This window comes from Thamnophis sirtalis, unplaced genomic scaffold, assembly GCF_051295495.1.
Source record: "Thamnophis sirtalis isolate CommonGarterSnake01/CBP01778 unplaced genomic scaffold, rThaSir2_p1.2 scaffold_6, whole genome shotgun sequence".
NCBI classification, from domain to species: Eukaryota; Metazoa; Chordata; class Lepidosauria; order Squamata; family Natricidae; genus Thamnophis; species Thamnophis sirtalis.
In genome coordinates, this window is record NW_028261386.1 from 125592518 (window position 1) to 125609870 (window position 17353).

Sequence of the window (17353 nt, forward strand, 5' to 3'; positions counted from 1 at the left end):
TAAAGATTTGGTGGAAAGGACATCAAACCATCTCATATGGCTGGCTGGATTTTTTTCTTCATCCGCCAGACTTTAAAATACACCCGAACAACCTGTGGATGAAGCAAAAAAAAATACTTACCAGTCAACCCCCCCCCCCCCCCATTTTCAGGTCTTCTATTAAATGTGGTGAGATCAATGCACAGGAATCAGGGGTGGGTTCCGGCAGAAACTACTGCCGATTTACTCAGGGGCACGCCATACGCGCGCACATGCACACTACAACTAAAATTGCTCTGCACATGCACAGAATCAAAAAAAACAAGATGGCACCTCCTATGGCACTGCCAGGAGAACTGGTTCAGGGGCGTGGTAGGCCTGGGTCGCTGCCAGTTTCAGTGACCCAGGCTGCCATGCTACTACCGGTTCGGCTGAACCAGTCCAAATCGGTAGGAAACCCTCCCCCCCCCGATGACAGGAATGTCATAAAATGCTTTTCCTTAGGGTATCACTCCTCATTTTCCCTCTTTGTGAAACAAAGGCAGAAAAAAAATATAGTCTCAAGTTCAACAAAACTGATCTGACTGTGTAGTTTTTATTGAGAAAATCCCATTTGCAGTTTTGCTGTGATGAGAATAATGCGAAATATTGTTCTTCCTCTTTCTTTATTACACGGTGTCTCTTCTGAACCCAGCTGCATATAAATAAGAGGTGTTTGCATCTAACAGGCAGTCTGAGAAACAGAGACATTCCTATTAAGACTCCCGTTGCATCTATCATAGTTAGAGCACTTGTGCAGCAATCCATGTTGCAGATTCCCAAATATTTTGCATCTTTCTTTTATATGTGCTGGGAAGAGGAGTCAGAAAATCAACAACTAAAAGATTCTGTCCAATAATTTATCAAATGGGTCATTATTTCATAAGGGTCCAGAAAAAAAAAAAACAACAACCGACATTTCAGGTTGTAGTTTGGATCATTGGCATTTCAGATTTTTCTTTGTTATTCTTAGGAATTTCTTAGAACTTGGGAATGAGAAAAAAATGGTTTGGTGACCAAGCTTTTATTTGTAGAAGACCTGATAAAATTAGAATAAGATATAATTCACTGATGGAGTATTCCTAAGTCAGAAATCCTTCTTTGCCCTAAGTTTTCAATGAATGCAAACTCTGGATCAAGAGACAATATTAAACCAAATATTCACGTATGATTTTGGAAATGATTTTAAAAACATAATATTTGTTCTGTATTCATACTTAGAAAAGGAAAACAAGATGCTTCTTGGCAGATTGATAAGAACCACAACATAGTTACACTTAAAATTAGGTTGAACATTTAAGTTTCAAGTTTAATGAAATTTATATGCCGCCCAATCCCGAAGGAATCCGGGTGGCTTACAAAAAAGAAAAAAAAGAAAGAAAAAGAAAATGAGAAAAAGATAGTTTAAAATTCACAAAACACATGCATTCATTCTAATCAGGGCTGGACCTCAACAATGAGATCAACAGCCCTAGGCCTGCAGGAACAGCCAGGTTTTAACAGCTTTCCTGAAGGCCATGAGAGTGGGTAAGGTCCGGATCTCTGGGGGTAGCTGATTCCAAAGGGCCAGAGCAGCCACAGAGAAGGCTCTCCTCCGAGGCCCACCACTGTCTGGCTGACGGCATCCGAAGGAGGCCCAATCTGTGGGATCTTACCAGCCGTTGGGAGGTATGTAGCAGTAGGCGGTTTTGCAGGTACGCTGGCCCTAAGCCATGTAGGGCTTTAAAGGTGATAACCAACACCTTGAATTGCGTCCGGAGACCAATAGGTAGCCAGTGCAGCTCGCGGAGGACAGGTGTAATGTGGGTGTACCTCGGTACACCCAGTATCGCTCGTGCGGCTGCATTCTGGACTAGCTATAGTCTCCGAACGCTTTTCAAGGGTAGCCCCATGTAGAGTGCGTTGCAATAATTGTTTAATGTATAGCTTCATTCATGTTAAGATTACTTTAAACTCCTTGTGAGTTAGACCCTACATCTTACTAGACTTTACCATTAGTAGTAACAGTGGCGGAATAACAATTTTGATCAGAAACTTGCTGTTCTTCAGCCTTCACAAAAGGGTCAGGTCTGAAACCTAGTGGTGAAATCTATTTTTCCCCCTTCTGGTTCTGTGGGTGTGGCTTGGGGTCACAGTGTCATGTGACTGGGTGGGCGTGGCTATGTAGTCATGTGACTGTGGGCTCAAAAGACAGAAACTCACTTTAACAATATCCTCCTGGAGCAGGGGGTTGGAGTTGATGACCTCCAGGTCCCTTCCAGCCCTGGATTGCTGTGCTCTTTCAAGGTATCCTCTGAAGCTACGTCTAGTTCCATATTTGTGGTCCTTCGTCCCTCTCCTTTTTCCCTCCCTCCCTCCCTCTTTCTTTCTTTCTTTCTTTCTTTCTTTCTTTCTTTCTTTCTTTCTTTCTGTCTGTCTGTCTTTCTTTCTTTCTTTCTTTCTTTCTTTCTTTCTTTCTTTCTTTCTTTCTTTCTTTCTTTCTTTCTTTCTTTCATTCTCAGCACCTCCCAGACTGTATTTTTGGCCTAGCAGGCCTCAGGGCAGCTCCCTGGGAGCAAAAACAGACCCCAAATGCTAAAAAAAAAAGTTAAAAAAAAGTTCCTACCATTGAGCAGCACAGCTGATCATCGGAACTTTTGTTTTTTTACTTTGTTAAGCATTTTTTTTACTACCGGTTCAGATGAACTGGCCTGACCTGGTAGCATTTCACCCCTGCTGCAGCCCCAATACTGGAATGTTTTAGCTTTGTAACATGGTACTCAGAAAACATGGCATAACAACAGGGCATGGCTTATGAAGAATCCTCCTTCCCTTACTTCCCCATCTAGCCCACTTCCAAATGTGACTTTTTCCTGTGGTTTAACATTGCCTCTAGGGATAAAATTTCCATTCCAGGCAAATGGAACGAACAGGTAGGCGTGCTGGTGGAAAGCTGATTTACAAATGCTATCAGTGCAGTGCTTCACTTTGAATACAGAAGGGAAGAGAGGGTGCATTTTTAAACTAGGAAAACTTGAGTGTGTTCCTAGTGAGGAGATTAGTCATTAGACCCTCTGAATTGCTCACATGGGCAGACATCACATAAAATCCTGACTTTTTGGCCAGCTATAAAGCAAAGAAAGGCAGCCTCACTTCACATTCTTTTTTCCCTCTCTAGCTGAAGTCATTCAAAGGGAACCTGAATTGGGCAGCCAACTCTGAGCGTCTCCATTGATCGCTTTGTAAAGGTTTTCAATGCTTCCATTGTCCTGTCTCTCAATATTGCTTAATGCTACTTTCCCTATAATTGCTATTTCCCCCTTCTTTTCTCACTGATATGATTTTGTGGTCGCCGTTCATTAATACAATCCAACGTGCTTCTCTAAGGCAAGTCTGTTTGCCTTTTAAAGTCCATACTTGCTCTGGAATGCATTGTTCCTATATTTTATTTTATTTTATTTTACTTTATTTTATTTTATTTTATTTTATTATTTTATTTTATTATTTTATTTTATTTTATTTTATTTTATTTTATTTTATTTTATTTTATTTTATTTTATTTTATTTTATTTTATTTTATTTTATTATTTTATTTTATTTTATTTTATTTTATTTTATTTTATTTTATTTTATTTTATTATTTTATTATTTTTTTATTTTATTTTATTTTATTTTATTTTATTTTACTAATTTAATTTAATTTAATTTAATTTAATTTAATTAATTTAATTTAATTTAATTTAATTTAATTTAATTTAATTTAATTTAATTTAATTTAATTTAATTTAATTTAATTTAATTTAATTTAATTTAATTTAATTTAATTTAATTTAATTTAATTTAATTTAATTTAATTTAATTTAATTTAATTTAATTTAATTTAATTTAATTTAATTTAATTTAATTTAATTTAATTTAATTTAATTTAATTTAATTTAATTTAATTTAATTTAATTTAATTATTTAATTTACTATTATTTTCTACTCAATTTGCATGGGCCTGAGATTCTGTATGGCAAGCATCCATCTCATTAGAAAAATTGAAATACCCACAGCAGCCAAGGAGGATATTATAATCCATGCTTATTAATAGAGCCAGAACCCTTCACAAATTCAAGACCCCATAACAAGGTCTTTAGAGCCTTTGAAAGGCCAACAGATTTGGGATCCTCCTGATCTCTGGAGGGAGGATCCTCCATTGGATGGATGCTAAGAGCCAAGGTGGCGCAGTGGTTAGGGTGCAGTACTGCAGGCCACTTCAGCTGACTGTTATCTACAGTTCAGCGGTTCAAATCTCATCGGCTCAAGGTTGACTCAGCCTTCCATCCTTCTGAGGTGGGTGAAATGAGGACCCGGATTGTTGTTGGGGGCGATATGCTGACTCTGTAAACCGCTTAGAGAGGGCTGAAAGCCCTATGAAGCGGTATATAAGTCTAACTGCTATTGCTATTGCTATTGCTATTGCTATGGCAAAAAAAGGCATTCTTCCTCAGAGGAAGGAGAAACAGCGTAAAACAGTGCTGCCCACCCCTAGCTTCTGAAGCTGGTCCAGAAGAATATCATGATCAATGGTCCTGAGAGCTCAAGAACAAGAGGGATGGATTCAATACCACATCCTACTCCCATAAGAGATCATCCAAAACCACAAGCAATTTCATCTTAGTCAGAGGTGGTATTCATGAACCACTACCGGTTCGGAGGGAACCAGTAGCGGTGGCTGCAGTAAGCTCTGCCCACCTGCCCCGATGTAATGCGCGAGCACTACGCATGCACAGATGAGGCGCGAGCGTGCTCACCTTTGTGAACTGGTAGGGAAGGTAACTGAATCCCACCTCTGATCTCAGTCGCATACCACACATGATTGAAAGGTGTCCAGATAATCAATTCCATCCTTTTTCAGTCCTTCGAAGCTGTAGTGTGACTACCTTCCTGATAGTTGTTGAACACATGATTAGGTGGCTTGATCAATGTTTTTCAGAACTTTCTGGGTCTTTGTTTTTTCTCATTTTTGCAAAGCCCAGATTCCTTCAGTTGTATTTTGCACAGCTTGAATTTGCAGCTGGTGGGGTTTTTTTCTTAACTTTATCCAGATATCTACCATACAAGACTTCCTCTTTGAATGAGTCATATTCACATCATAGTCTATTTGTACATTTCACAAAGGAATAAGTTTCCTGACAAAGGTTGTGGGCTCACAGGGACATCAAAAAGCCCTTCATGGTATTGGACCTGGGTACTTGAGAGACCGCCTGCTGCCAATTACCTCCACTAGACCGATTAGATCCCACAGATTAGGCTTCCTCCGAATTCCATCCGCCGCCCAATGTCGACTGGCGACTACTCGGAGGAGAGCCTTCTCTGTGGCTGCTCCGACCCTCTGGAACGAGCTCCCCGTGGAGATTCGAACCCTCACCACCCTCCAGGCCTTCCGCAAAGCCCTTAAAACCTGGCTGTTCTGACAGGCCTGGGGCTAAAGAACTGTTGCCCCCGCCTCGAATTGGTATGACTGTTGTGTTTTAATTATGTATTGTTTTTTATGTCGTTTAAATTCTTGTTTGTATCCCCCTTCCCTGGTTGAGTTGTGAGCCACCCTGAGTCCCCTTCGGGGAAAAGGGCGGCATATAAATAAAATCAACATCAACATCAACAACATCAAAACTTTCAAATAAAGCAGTTAAGTCTTCTGTGTCTACAAATTTTACACTGAAGTTCCATGGGTTTGACAAAAGTTTGCATGGTGGCATCTAGGATATCTTCACAAAACCATAGATGAAACCTGTCCAGATTGGTTGGGGCAAGTGATGGGCCCTTGAAAAGAAGACACCCATTCTCTCCCTCAAGGAAGAGTTAGTCACCATCCAAACCCAATCTAGCACCCCTCCCAAGCACATTCACCAACAGGGAGGGACATGGATCCCTAGTAAACATTGATATTATGAAGACTACGTCTGCTACTTCCTACCAATAAATTGTCTTGGCATTGATTTCCTCCTTAATTATACTCACATGAAATATAATCTAAATCATTGCTGCACAGCATCTGAAAAAAATATAGTGCTAAAGGCAGTAGCAAAAACATTTAGAATCTGAAGTTAAAATTACTGGAATCATGTAGAGTGGAATCAATCAACATTTTTTTTTAGTTCAGCCCAACTTTTGACATGTAGAGAGTTTGGCTAGGTTTGATAGGCAGAATAGAAAGAATAGTTGGGTCCATATTGAGGTTCTGGGTTTTCAGAGAAGGAGACAAAGCTTGAAAATAAATGCACAATATGATGGTCTGACATAGAAGTTGTTCAAACATCATACTACACTACATAAAGGTCTCTATAGCAATAGCAAGAGCAGTTAGACTTATATACCGCTTCATAGGGCTTTCAGCCCTCTCTAAGCGGTTTACAGAGTCAGCATATCGCCCCCACAGTCTGGGTCCTCATTTCACCCACCTCGGAAGGATGGAAGGCTGAGTCAACCTTGAGCCAGTGAGATTTGAACCGCTGAACTGCAGGTAACAGTCAGCTGAAGTGGCCTGCAGTACTGCACTCTAACCACTGCGCCAACTCGGCTCTATGCAAAACATTCTCAACATCCATTTGAATACAGTGGACATTGATTGATTGATTGATTGATTGATTGATTGATTGATTGATTATGTGCTATCAAGTCATTGTCTAGTCTTAAGAGTCACATAGATAGATTCTGCCCATGACAATCTGTTCCTAACCTTGCTTTTCAAGCCATTGCCACTGAAGCTGTATCCATTCATCTTACTGCTGGTTCTGCTCTTCTTCCCTTCCCTTCCAGTTTTCCTAGCATTGAAACCTTCTCCAGAGAGCTTGGTCTTTATATAATGTGTCCGAATTAGGATAATTTGAGCCTGGTCACTTGTGTTTCAAGTGAGAAGTCTGGGTTGATTTGTTTCATGCACCATTTGTTTGTTCAATGGTCCTGAGAGGTCAAGAACAAGAGGGATGGATTCAATACCACATCCTACTCCCATAAGAGATCATCCAAAACCACAAGCAATTTCATCTTAGTCAGAGGTGGTATTCATGAACCACTACCGGTTCGGGGGAACCAGTAGCGGTGGCTGAAGTAAGCTCTGCCCACCTGCCCCGATGTAATGTGCGAGCACTAAGCATGCAAGTTATTCCACCACTGTTACTACTAATGGTAAAGTCTAGTAAGATGTAGGGTCTAACTCACAAGGAGTTTAAGGTCATCTTAACATGAATGAAGCTATACATTAAACAATTCGGATTTCGGATTTCGGATTTATTTATTTATAGGCCGCCCTTTTCCCTGAGGGGAAATTATTGCAACACGCTCTACATGGGGCTACCCTTGCTGATCCATGGTATTCTCCAGTCTTCTCCAACACCAAACTTCAAAAGATATTCTTCTTATCCTTCTCCTGACTCTAGGTAGTCCTCATTGGGGGATTGCATATTTTTAAGTAAGAGGTGAAATCAAAGAGGTGTTTGCATGCAAAATTATCTAGTATTTCTTTGCTTCTTTGTCTAGATGCTTTCAGAACCTACCATTGTCTCCCCATTTGTCTTGGCCTTTTCCCTGTTTCCTCTGATGAAAAGTGATATGCCAAGGACTGGATGTTTCAAATATTCAATACTTAAGATAAACTCTGGTCTGTTAAAAAAAACCTGTTATTTTTGTTTCCCCAGCTTCATTCCATTATTTGAAATATTTGAAACTTTGGATGACATGGTCTGAATCATTCTGGAGTCCAAAACATTGATTCTTCCAAGTTCTCTCTACCTTTCAACATACGGCCTGTATGTCGAATTGGGATTGCTTTCTGCATGGTTCCAGATCATGAAGAGAGGGTCCCACTCTTTAATATCACATATGTTCAGTTTGTCAGAATGAGGGCCAGCTAGGGTGGAGAGAGAGAAAAATATGGCCATGAGAATATATGATGCGTTAATGTTTTTTTTTTGAGAGTATAATAATGGCTGCCATGTGAAGAAAGGAATTCTGAATGACAAGTATTTATTATATATTACAACTCCTTTTCAGCAGAGCAATTATACGAAGGAGTTAACCAGAAAGCAGCACATGATGGCCCATAGTGAATCATGTTCTGTCATTTTAGACCAGGAATGTGATAAATGGCTTGCTAAAAACGAGGGGGAAATGAAGGTGATAGGCTTATTGACTGTTAGGAAGCATAGTCCAGGGAATTCCATAGGCAAGTCCAAAAGTGTGAGCTAAGCAACTTAAAGATATTAATATTTTAGAATTTCCCGAAGGCATTTAGGTATCAGTTAAAATACTAATGGGACATTATGGCTATTTTGGAAGGAAAAAAAAGCAAAAAAGCACTTTCCACCTTTTAATTCATCTTGGAAGGTTGCACTATGCTAGTCTGCGGAAGAAAGAAGTTGATTTTTTTGGACAGAAAAGTGGTCTCAATTCCCTCTGCTTGCTTCTCTCTTTGACATAAGCAGAACAGGAGTCTGATGCCTCGTTCCCTACGGCTTTTCCGATAGATTTTTTTTTTAAAGCAGCTTTTCAGTATCATCAGCCCTTTTCTCTGTCTCAGTTATTATTAAGGAGGGCAACACATGATGCAAACTGGTCCAGCTACTTAGGCTGCAAATGTAAAGTAAGACAAATTACCGAATAAGATAAACATGTCCTGTAACAAATGTCATCCTATATTTATTTTCTCACGCTGCAGGGTCTAGAGAAAGTTATTCTGAAGATCTCCATGGATGTGCTGGAAGGGACGGAGGAGGGATGGTGTTTGCCCCGTGGCACAACAAAACCGCGGTCCACTAAAGCGCGCCCGATTAAAGCACGTACCTGACGTCATCAGTAGCGCGACAAATACGACCGTGGAGAAAAAAGGGTGCTTTAAAAAGCGCTTTTAAAGCAAGCCGATTCACGTTAAGATAAGGGTTAGGTTTAGGGTTAGGGTTAGGGTTAGGGTTAGGGTTAGGGTTAGGTTAAGCGTTAGGGTTAGGTTTAGGGTTAGGTTAAGCGTTAGGGTTAGGTTTAGGGTTAGGTTAAGGGTTAGCGTTAGGTTTAGCGTTAGGTTAAGGGTTAGGTTTAGGCTTAGGTTTAGGGTTAGGTTAAGGGTTAGGTTTAGGGTTAGGTTTAGGGTTAGGTTTTGGGGGGGTTAGGTTTAGGTTTATGCGTTAATTTTAGCTTTACCGCTCACAGCGTGCTTTTTTCGTCGCGCTGTGATGACGTCAGGTACGTCGTCGAGCGTGCTTTAGTCAACCGCGGTTTTGTGGTGGAACCATTTGCCCAGGGAAAATGGTTTCTGTGTGGGAAATTTGACTTGATTATATGGCTGACTTATCCAAAATGATAGGGGTTTTTTTTGTTTTTATAAATGAAATACCTTGTATTCTTAATTTATTAACAAGTTTTTCATAAAATAGCTTGCAGATTCCAGCCTCTTTGATAAATAGGATTGTTGCTTCCTGACTCCAGTTTTCAATATTTTTTGATAATGCTTTAATTTTTTAAAAAATTATCTTTCTAGCTCTACATTTTTTTATTATTCTCATACGTTCAGGTGGGAGAAAGCCAGTGGTGGGTTTCAAACATTGTTCGAACCTACTCTGTAGGTGTGGCCTCCTTTGTGGGAGTGGCTTGCCGCCCATGTGACCAGATATGAAGATGCCAACGACACTTGTCAGAACCACCTTAAATTACCTCACACACAGCACTGGCATGCATAAGAATATGATGTAAACTTGTTTTTTAAAAGGCATCTTTGGTTTGCGTTAAAACAACTTCAACACACGCAATGTTCTGATTGCACCACAAACGCAGTAGTCATCCTTACCTTTCACAGAGGCACTGAGTTTTATAAATATGAGCATGATAGTGTAGAATAATCATATCCAAGGACCAGTGGTGGTCCAAAATTTTTTGAAACCTCTTCTGTAGGTGTGGCCTGCTTTCCGGGTCCACTGTTGGAACCCCTTCTAACGGGTTTGGTAGATTTGACGAACCGGTTCTACCTAATAGGTGCGAACTGGTAGGAACCCACCTCTGGAGAAAGCTATATAAACAAGATTATTATTGCTCAAAGCTTTACATGTTACAATTTCAGTCCTAAATAATGATTTTTTTCTCTCTATTCTGGAATTCTTAGAAACTGTATTTGAAGTCTATTCCTAATTTCTATCATGTTTTATCTATTATTTTGTCTTATTACTGTATCTATGTCTCTGAATCTACAGTTCTCTATATATTTGAGCCTACAATCCTCATTATCTTTGTTGCTCTTCTTTGCACTCTTTCTAGAGTCTCAACATCTTTTTTATATTGTGGTGACCAAAACTGGATGCAGAATTCAAAGTACAGTACTGGAAATTTATTCTTTTGTGCACTTACTACTTAAATAAGAATAAAATAAGTACACAAAACAATAAAACAGCTACTTACAAAGGAAATATGGCTGTCCTTGCCAGTCTTCAATATTACTGACCACCTTACACACACACTTCCAGCCCCTCTGCCTCTTCCCTCTTCCTGGATTCACTCGAAGGTTTAAAAACTCACAGACTGTGCACACACACACACACACACACACACACACACACACACACACTTCCAGGTCCTCTGCCTCTTCTCTCTTCCTGGATTCACTCAGACATTTTTGAAACTCACAGCCTGTGCCCAGCACACACTCTTCCAGCCCCTCTGCCTCTTCCCTATTCCTGGATTAACTCAGACACTTTTAAAAGAATGGAAGAGTGTGTGCATGTGCACAGGCTGTGAGTTTTCACAACATCTGAGTGAATCCAGGAAGAGGGAAGAGGGAAGAGGCAGAGGGAATGGAATGTGTGCATGTGCACAGGCTGTGAGTTTCCAGCCCCTTTGCCTCTTCCCTCTTCCTGGATTCACTCAGATGTGGTTTTTTTTTTAAACCCACAGCCTCTCTACCTCTTCCCTCTTCCCCAACATCTTCTCCCCTCAGCCACTCACCAATTCTTTCTTCTTCTGATTCTTCTTCTGATAACCTTTTGGCAGCATGGTGCGGATGGGCGGGGTGAGTGAAAGAGCAAATGAGGGGAGTGACCGTTCTGATACTGGGCGTCCTGACCAATGGGTACAGGAAGGGCATGCTAAATTTCACCACCTGGTACTGCTGTACTGGTCCATACCGGTTGAAACCCACCACTGGTCAGCACTGAAGAAGTTTCTAGGATGAGAAGCGAAACATCTTGAATAGAAAACAAAGCAGCCTTTTGAAAAAGACACTTTTGGGACAATCATGACCTAGGTGACTGGATATTTACATAGACAGTGAAATGCCATGTTTGATATGCCATAGTTCAGATACAGGTTTATATTTTATTTTATTTTATATTTTTATTTTATTTTATTATTTTATTGTTATTATATTTTATTATTATTTTATTTTATTGTTATTATATTTTATTATTATTTTATTATTTTACTTTATTTTATTTTACTTTATTTTATTTTACTTTATTATTTTATTTTATTATTTTATTATTTTACTTTATTTTATTTTATTTATTTTACTTTATTTTACTTTATTTTACTTTACTTTACTTTATTTTACTTTATTTTATTTTATTTTATTATTTTATTTTATTATTATTTTATTTTATTATTATTTTATTTTATTTTATTATTTTACTTTATTTTATTTTACTTTATTATTTTATTTTATTATTTTATTTTATTATTTTATTTTATTTTATTATTTTATTTTATTTTATTATTTTATTATTTTATTATTTTATTATTTTATTTTATTATTTTATTATTTTATTATTTTATTATTTTATTATTTTATTATTTTATTATTTTATTATTTTATTATTTTATTATTTTATTATTTTATTATTTTATTATTTTATTATTTTATTATTTTATTATTTTATTATTTTATTATTTTATTATTTTATTATTTTATTATTTTATTATTTTATTATTATTTTATTATTTTATTATTTTATTATTTTATTTATTTTATTATTTTATTTATTTTACTTTATTTTATTTTATTTATTTTACTTTATTTTATTTTATTTTATTTTATTTTACTTTATTTTACTTTACTTTATTTTATTATTTTATTTTATTTTATTTTATTTTATTATTTTATTTTACTTTACTTTATTTTATTTTTTTTACTTTATTTTATTTTATTTTATTTTACTTTATTTTATTTTATTTTACTTTATTTTATTTTATTATTTTATTTTATTTATTACATTTTAAAACTGCCCATCTCCCTCAGAGAGGTTCAATAATGTCTAGCTAAACAATTAAAAAGCAAGGGTTGTTTTATTGATGTGTGATCCGAAATAAAGCTGCCTTTGCAGTGTGTTTATTCTTCCCACTGGAGAAGAATCATGGCATCATGGCTGTGTGCCACCGTCTAATTACTACATTCCATAAACTAACGTTTGACAGAACTCTGGTCAAATTCCATTGCTGGCCTCTGAAGAGTGAACAAAGCACACATTTCTGCCGTGTAAAGTTCATATTTGTTTGACAATATGCACTTCTGCCTTGTCTATTATCCTCGCCTTACAAAATTTCATTTCGTGACCATTCAAAGTTACAACGGCACTGAAAAAGCGACTTATGATGTTTTGTCACAACTATTGCAGCATTCCGGTGGGCACATGATTCTTGGCAACCGGTTCATATTTATGACAGTTGCAGTGTCCTGGGGGGTCATGTGGTCAGGCTTTGCGACCTCCTGACAAGCAGAATCAAGAAGGAAGCCATATTCACTCAACAACCACGTTACTAACTTAGCTAATGCAATGATTCCCTTTACATGGGGGCAAGTAAAGTCTTAAAATGGGGCAAAACTCACTTCACAAATTGTTTTCACTTAGCCACATAAATGTTAGGCTCAATTGTGGTTGTAACTCAAGGATTATCTGTACTTTATTTGGGGATGCTTCAGATGGTGGGCTTCCCTCTGCCAATAGTGAAGGTCCTAATTTCTGATTAGGTTAGATCTAGCCACCCCTTCCCCTTTATCATTGACTTTTTACTTAACTCTGCTGCCTTTTGAATTCTGAGCAGCTTCTAAGTATGATCCATGCAGAAAAATGCTTGTGATGATCTTTTCCCTTTTCTCATCTTGGAGAAACTCATTGCTCATTTCAACAATCGCAGTTAGACTTATATACCGCTTCATAGGGCTTTCAGCCCTCTCTAAGCGGTTTACAGAGTCAGCATATCGCCCCCACAGTCTGGGTCCTCATTTCACCCACCTCGGAAGGATGGAAGGCTGAGTCAACCTTGAGCCGGTGAGATTAGAACCGCTGAACTGCAGATAACAGTCAGTTGAAGTGGCCTGCAGTACTGCACCCTAACCACTGCGCCACCTCGGCTCAGGAGGAGGAGGAGACCCTGCAGACCCTAAGAGAATTGTTGAGCTGGGTCTGTTAAAATCAATGTATTGGCAGGTGCAAAATCAATAAGGATTTGGGTGAGCATGCAGCGTATTACACATCACACCAGCCCTTCCTTGAAGTCATCCGCAAAATGCATTTAGTGCAGTTAAATAAATATTGGTATGGGTGTTTCATTTTAATTAAAGAAGCAATGGAGGCAGTTTGACCAGAGGAATGTAAATGCAGTCGGAAGAAGGACGGAAATGATCAAAATTAGAATGATCGCTAAAGCAAGAAAAAGACCTGTGTTCTCTAGGACTTTGATGGCGAACTTATGGCGCATGTGCCAAAAGTGGCACATAGAGCCATGTCTCTGGGTACGTGAGCCATCACTCGTTGCTCTTCGGGGTTCCAGCACTCTGGCCAGATGGTTTTCCCACGTGCGGGAGCACCAGAAACCAGAAGACCAGGTGGCTAGTGCGCATGCTGAAAACTGGAAAAGCAGGCGCCCCGTGGCTGCTCTTCTGTCTTTTGGCATGTGTGCATGCTCCTGTTTTGGGACTCGGCGCCGAAAAGGTTTGCTAACACTGCTCTAGGAAATGCTGTGTTTTTAAAATGGAGCCTCTTGGAGAATGAATAACGTTTTTAGTGAACAGGTCACTAAATTCTTCTCCTTCCAACAGGACTAAAAGAGGTCAAACACAGCTTGAATTGAGTTACAAGGTCACTACTCCTGGAGGAAAAACAAGCAATTTTAATCGACTGAGGACATTCATCACAGCCAGAAGTGAATCCTGTAATCAGGTTCGTAGGGCTAATGTTTTAAAGTTTTCCTGCCTTCTAGAACACCTGCGCATGGCAGCTGTTCAGAAGTACAATTATGAGGAAAAGTGGAGATTTCTTTTCTACAATCACTACCATCACAAAGTCTTTCCAAAGGGCCACCTTGCTGTCTTGTCTGAGTCATGCCAATATTACTTTCTTTCTTTTTCTTTTTTTAAATAATTTTATTTATACTTTTTTCCCTTAACATCCATAAGTGTTTAGTGGACAGTGTGCCACGCCTGGAAGTGAACTTTTACGCTGGGCTTTCAAACCTGCCACATTTAATGCTGTGGGAAATTGAGAGGGGAGGGGATTATATGGAGTGGGATAGATATAGTCAAAATAACATTCCTTTCTCAGAGACTCAAGGTCATCCTGCCCTGCACCTGGAGTGGTGTGACTGGGAGGCATCTCCAGTTGGGACGGTACTTGATTGGACCATGTGATGGACATGTGGGTGCTGGGCTGGGAATTGAACTTTCATTTGGGTGGGGAAAACCTGGAAGCTTTCAGATTTGGGTTTCTCCAGATGTGCCAAAATGACATCTCTAATAAAATGGAACTTTGAGGAGTCAAACCTTGGAGTCTTATTTCGTTAGGGGTGTTACATGTAACCTTAATACAGTGTATTATCTAGGTTGATATATTTTGCATACAATTCTGATAGTGATATTACCATTTAAATATACATAATCATACTTTTTCAACTTCATACATCGTAATCATAGTATGTTCTGTTGTATTTCAGTATACATAATATTATTTTCCCAATTTCTACTTTCTATTTCTTTTTTCTAATACTTAGTGTTGTGGCCCAGCAGGAGCTGTTGGAGCTGCCACCAGACTCCGACAGCGAGGGACCCTATGAGTCAGCTGTGGAGGATGTGGAGGACGCTGGACAGGGTTCCGACTCCAAGCAGGGTGCAGAAAAGCTGGTTGGCCACCAGGAGGCACCTGAGCCTTGGACCAGTGGGGAGGAGATAAGGGAGAATAATCTGGACGCCAGTAGTGAGTTGTTTCTGGATGTCCGGCACCGAAGAGCTAATAGGCATCAGGAACAGTTGTACAAGTACAGGAGGTAATTGCACTCAGCTGGCGGTCATTAGGCTCCTCTCCAGACTATAAAAAGACTGCCTGTACACACGCCCCTCTTGCAGAAGTCAACACATTGATTAAAAGTTGGAGAACTTTTGGTAACTAGCTTGGCAGGCTGGATTGCTGCCAAGGTTTGTCTGAGTTGCTGCCAAGGTCCTTATCTGTTTGTTCTGCTTGGCTTTCAGCCAAGAGGTTTTGGTTTCTTGCTATTAAAGTACATTCCAGTTAAGCTTGTCTCAGCATTCATTACTGGATGGAGGAGGGGGTCAGAACAACTTAGTAATTCAAATAATAATCCATGTACCTCCATACAACCTTTCCAATATAGGTGCCCCAGCCCTCAAACTTTAAATACAGGGAGTCCTTGACTTATAACCATTTGAAATTACAATGACATTGAAGAAATGTCATATGACTGCTTTTTCACACTTATGACCATTGCTGCATTCCCATGGTTTCAGACACTTGGCCACTGGCATATATTTATGACGGTTGCAGTATTCAGGATCAGGTGATCACCTTTTGTGACCTCCTGATAGGTAAAGTCAATGAGGAAGTCAGATTCCCTCAACAACCGTGTTACTAGCAATAGCAGTTAGACTTATATACCACTTCATAGGGCTTTCAGCCCTCTCTAAGCGGTTTACAGAGGCAGCATATATTGCCCCCACAGTCTGGGTCCTCATTTCACCCACCTCGGAAGGATGGAAGGCTGAGTCAACTTTGAGCCGGTGAGATTAGAACCGCTGAACTGCAGATAACAGACAGCTGAAGTGGCCTGCAGTACTGCACCCTAACCACTGCGCCACCTCAGCTCCCTCAGTTTACCAACTGCAGGGATTCACTTAACAACTTGGCATGAAAGGTCACAAAATGGGGCAAAAGTGGGACACATAACAACTATTAAGCAATGAAAATCTGTGGCTCAGTTGTGGTGTCAAATAGAGGACTATCTCTACCTGCAATGGCCTTGCTGGGAATTTTGAGATTTGGAATTTATATGCTGTAGGATACGCTGAGAGTGTTTCTATTATGCCCACTGACTCTGCTTTCCGTTGCCTTGATTATTCAGTCTTTCAAATGCTGGTAGAACCTGTTTCCTTTGGAGCTTCACTTTTATAAAAAGTTAGTTTAAGCATTACACTGGTAAGATGGCTTCAGTGAGAACATTGTGATGGTCTTTTTTTAAAATTGGAGATCCCAGATGTTTTTTTAAACATAAAGCATTACAACATATGGGGACTTAATATGCATGCCTCTTATGGTTTTATTTATTATTATTATTTTTAAAAAATCTGTGCTGTTATTTTTGCAAAACGGAGAGCTGCAAGTTGCCGAGGGCTTTGTGGGCTGCTATGTGTCCACCTCTGCAAGATGCCCATTCCAGCCTTCATTAGCATTATATCCAGTGCAGCCTTTTACCGTACAAAGTTATAGACATAACAAGTGCTTGAATTGAATTGAATTGAATTTATTTCATTTATATGCCGCCCTTTTCCCCGAAGGGGACTCAGGGTGGCTCACAATCCATGTCAAGGGAAGGGGTACAAATAAAGAATAAAAAAGATGAACAAAACAATACACAATTTAAAAAGCACACAACAACCATACCATTCGAGGGAGGGGGCAAAGGCTCTTTAGCTCCAGGTCTGTCGGAATAGCCAGGTTTTAAGGGCTTTGTGGAAGGCCTGGAGGGTGGTGAGGGTTCGAATCTCCATGGGGAGTAAGTTCCAGAGGGTCGGAGCAGCCACAGAGAAGGCTCTCCTCCGGGTGGTCGCCAGTCGGCATTGGCCGGTGGATGGAATTCGGAGGAGGCCTAATCTGTGGGATCTAATCCGTCTATTGGAGGTAATTGGCAGCAGGCAGTCTCTCAAGTACCCAGGTCCAATACCATGAAGGGCTTCATAAGTGACGACTAGCACCTTGAAGCGTATCCGAAGACCGATAGGCAGCCAGTGCAGCTCGCGGAGTATAGGTGTTACGTAGGTGAACCGAGGTGCACCCACGATCGCTCGTGTGGCTGCATTCTGGACAAGCTGAAGTCTCCGAATGCTCTTCAAGGG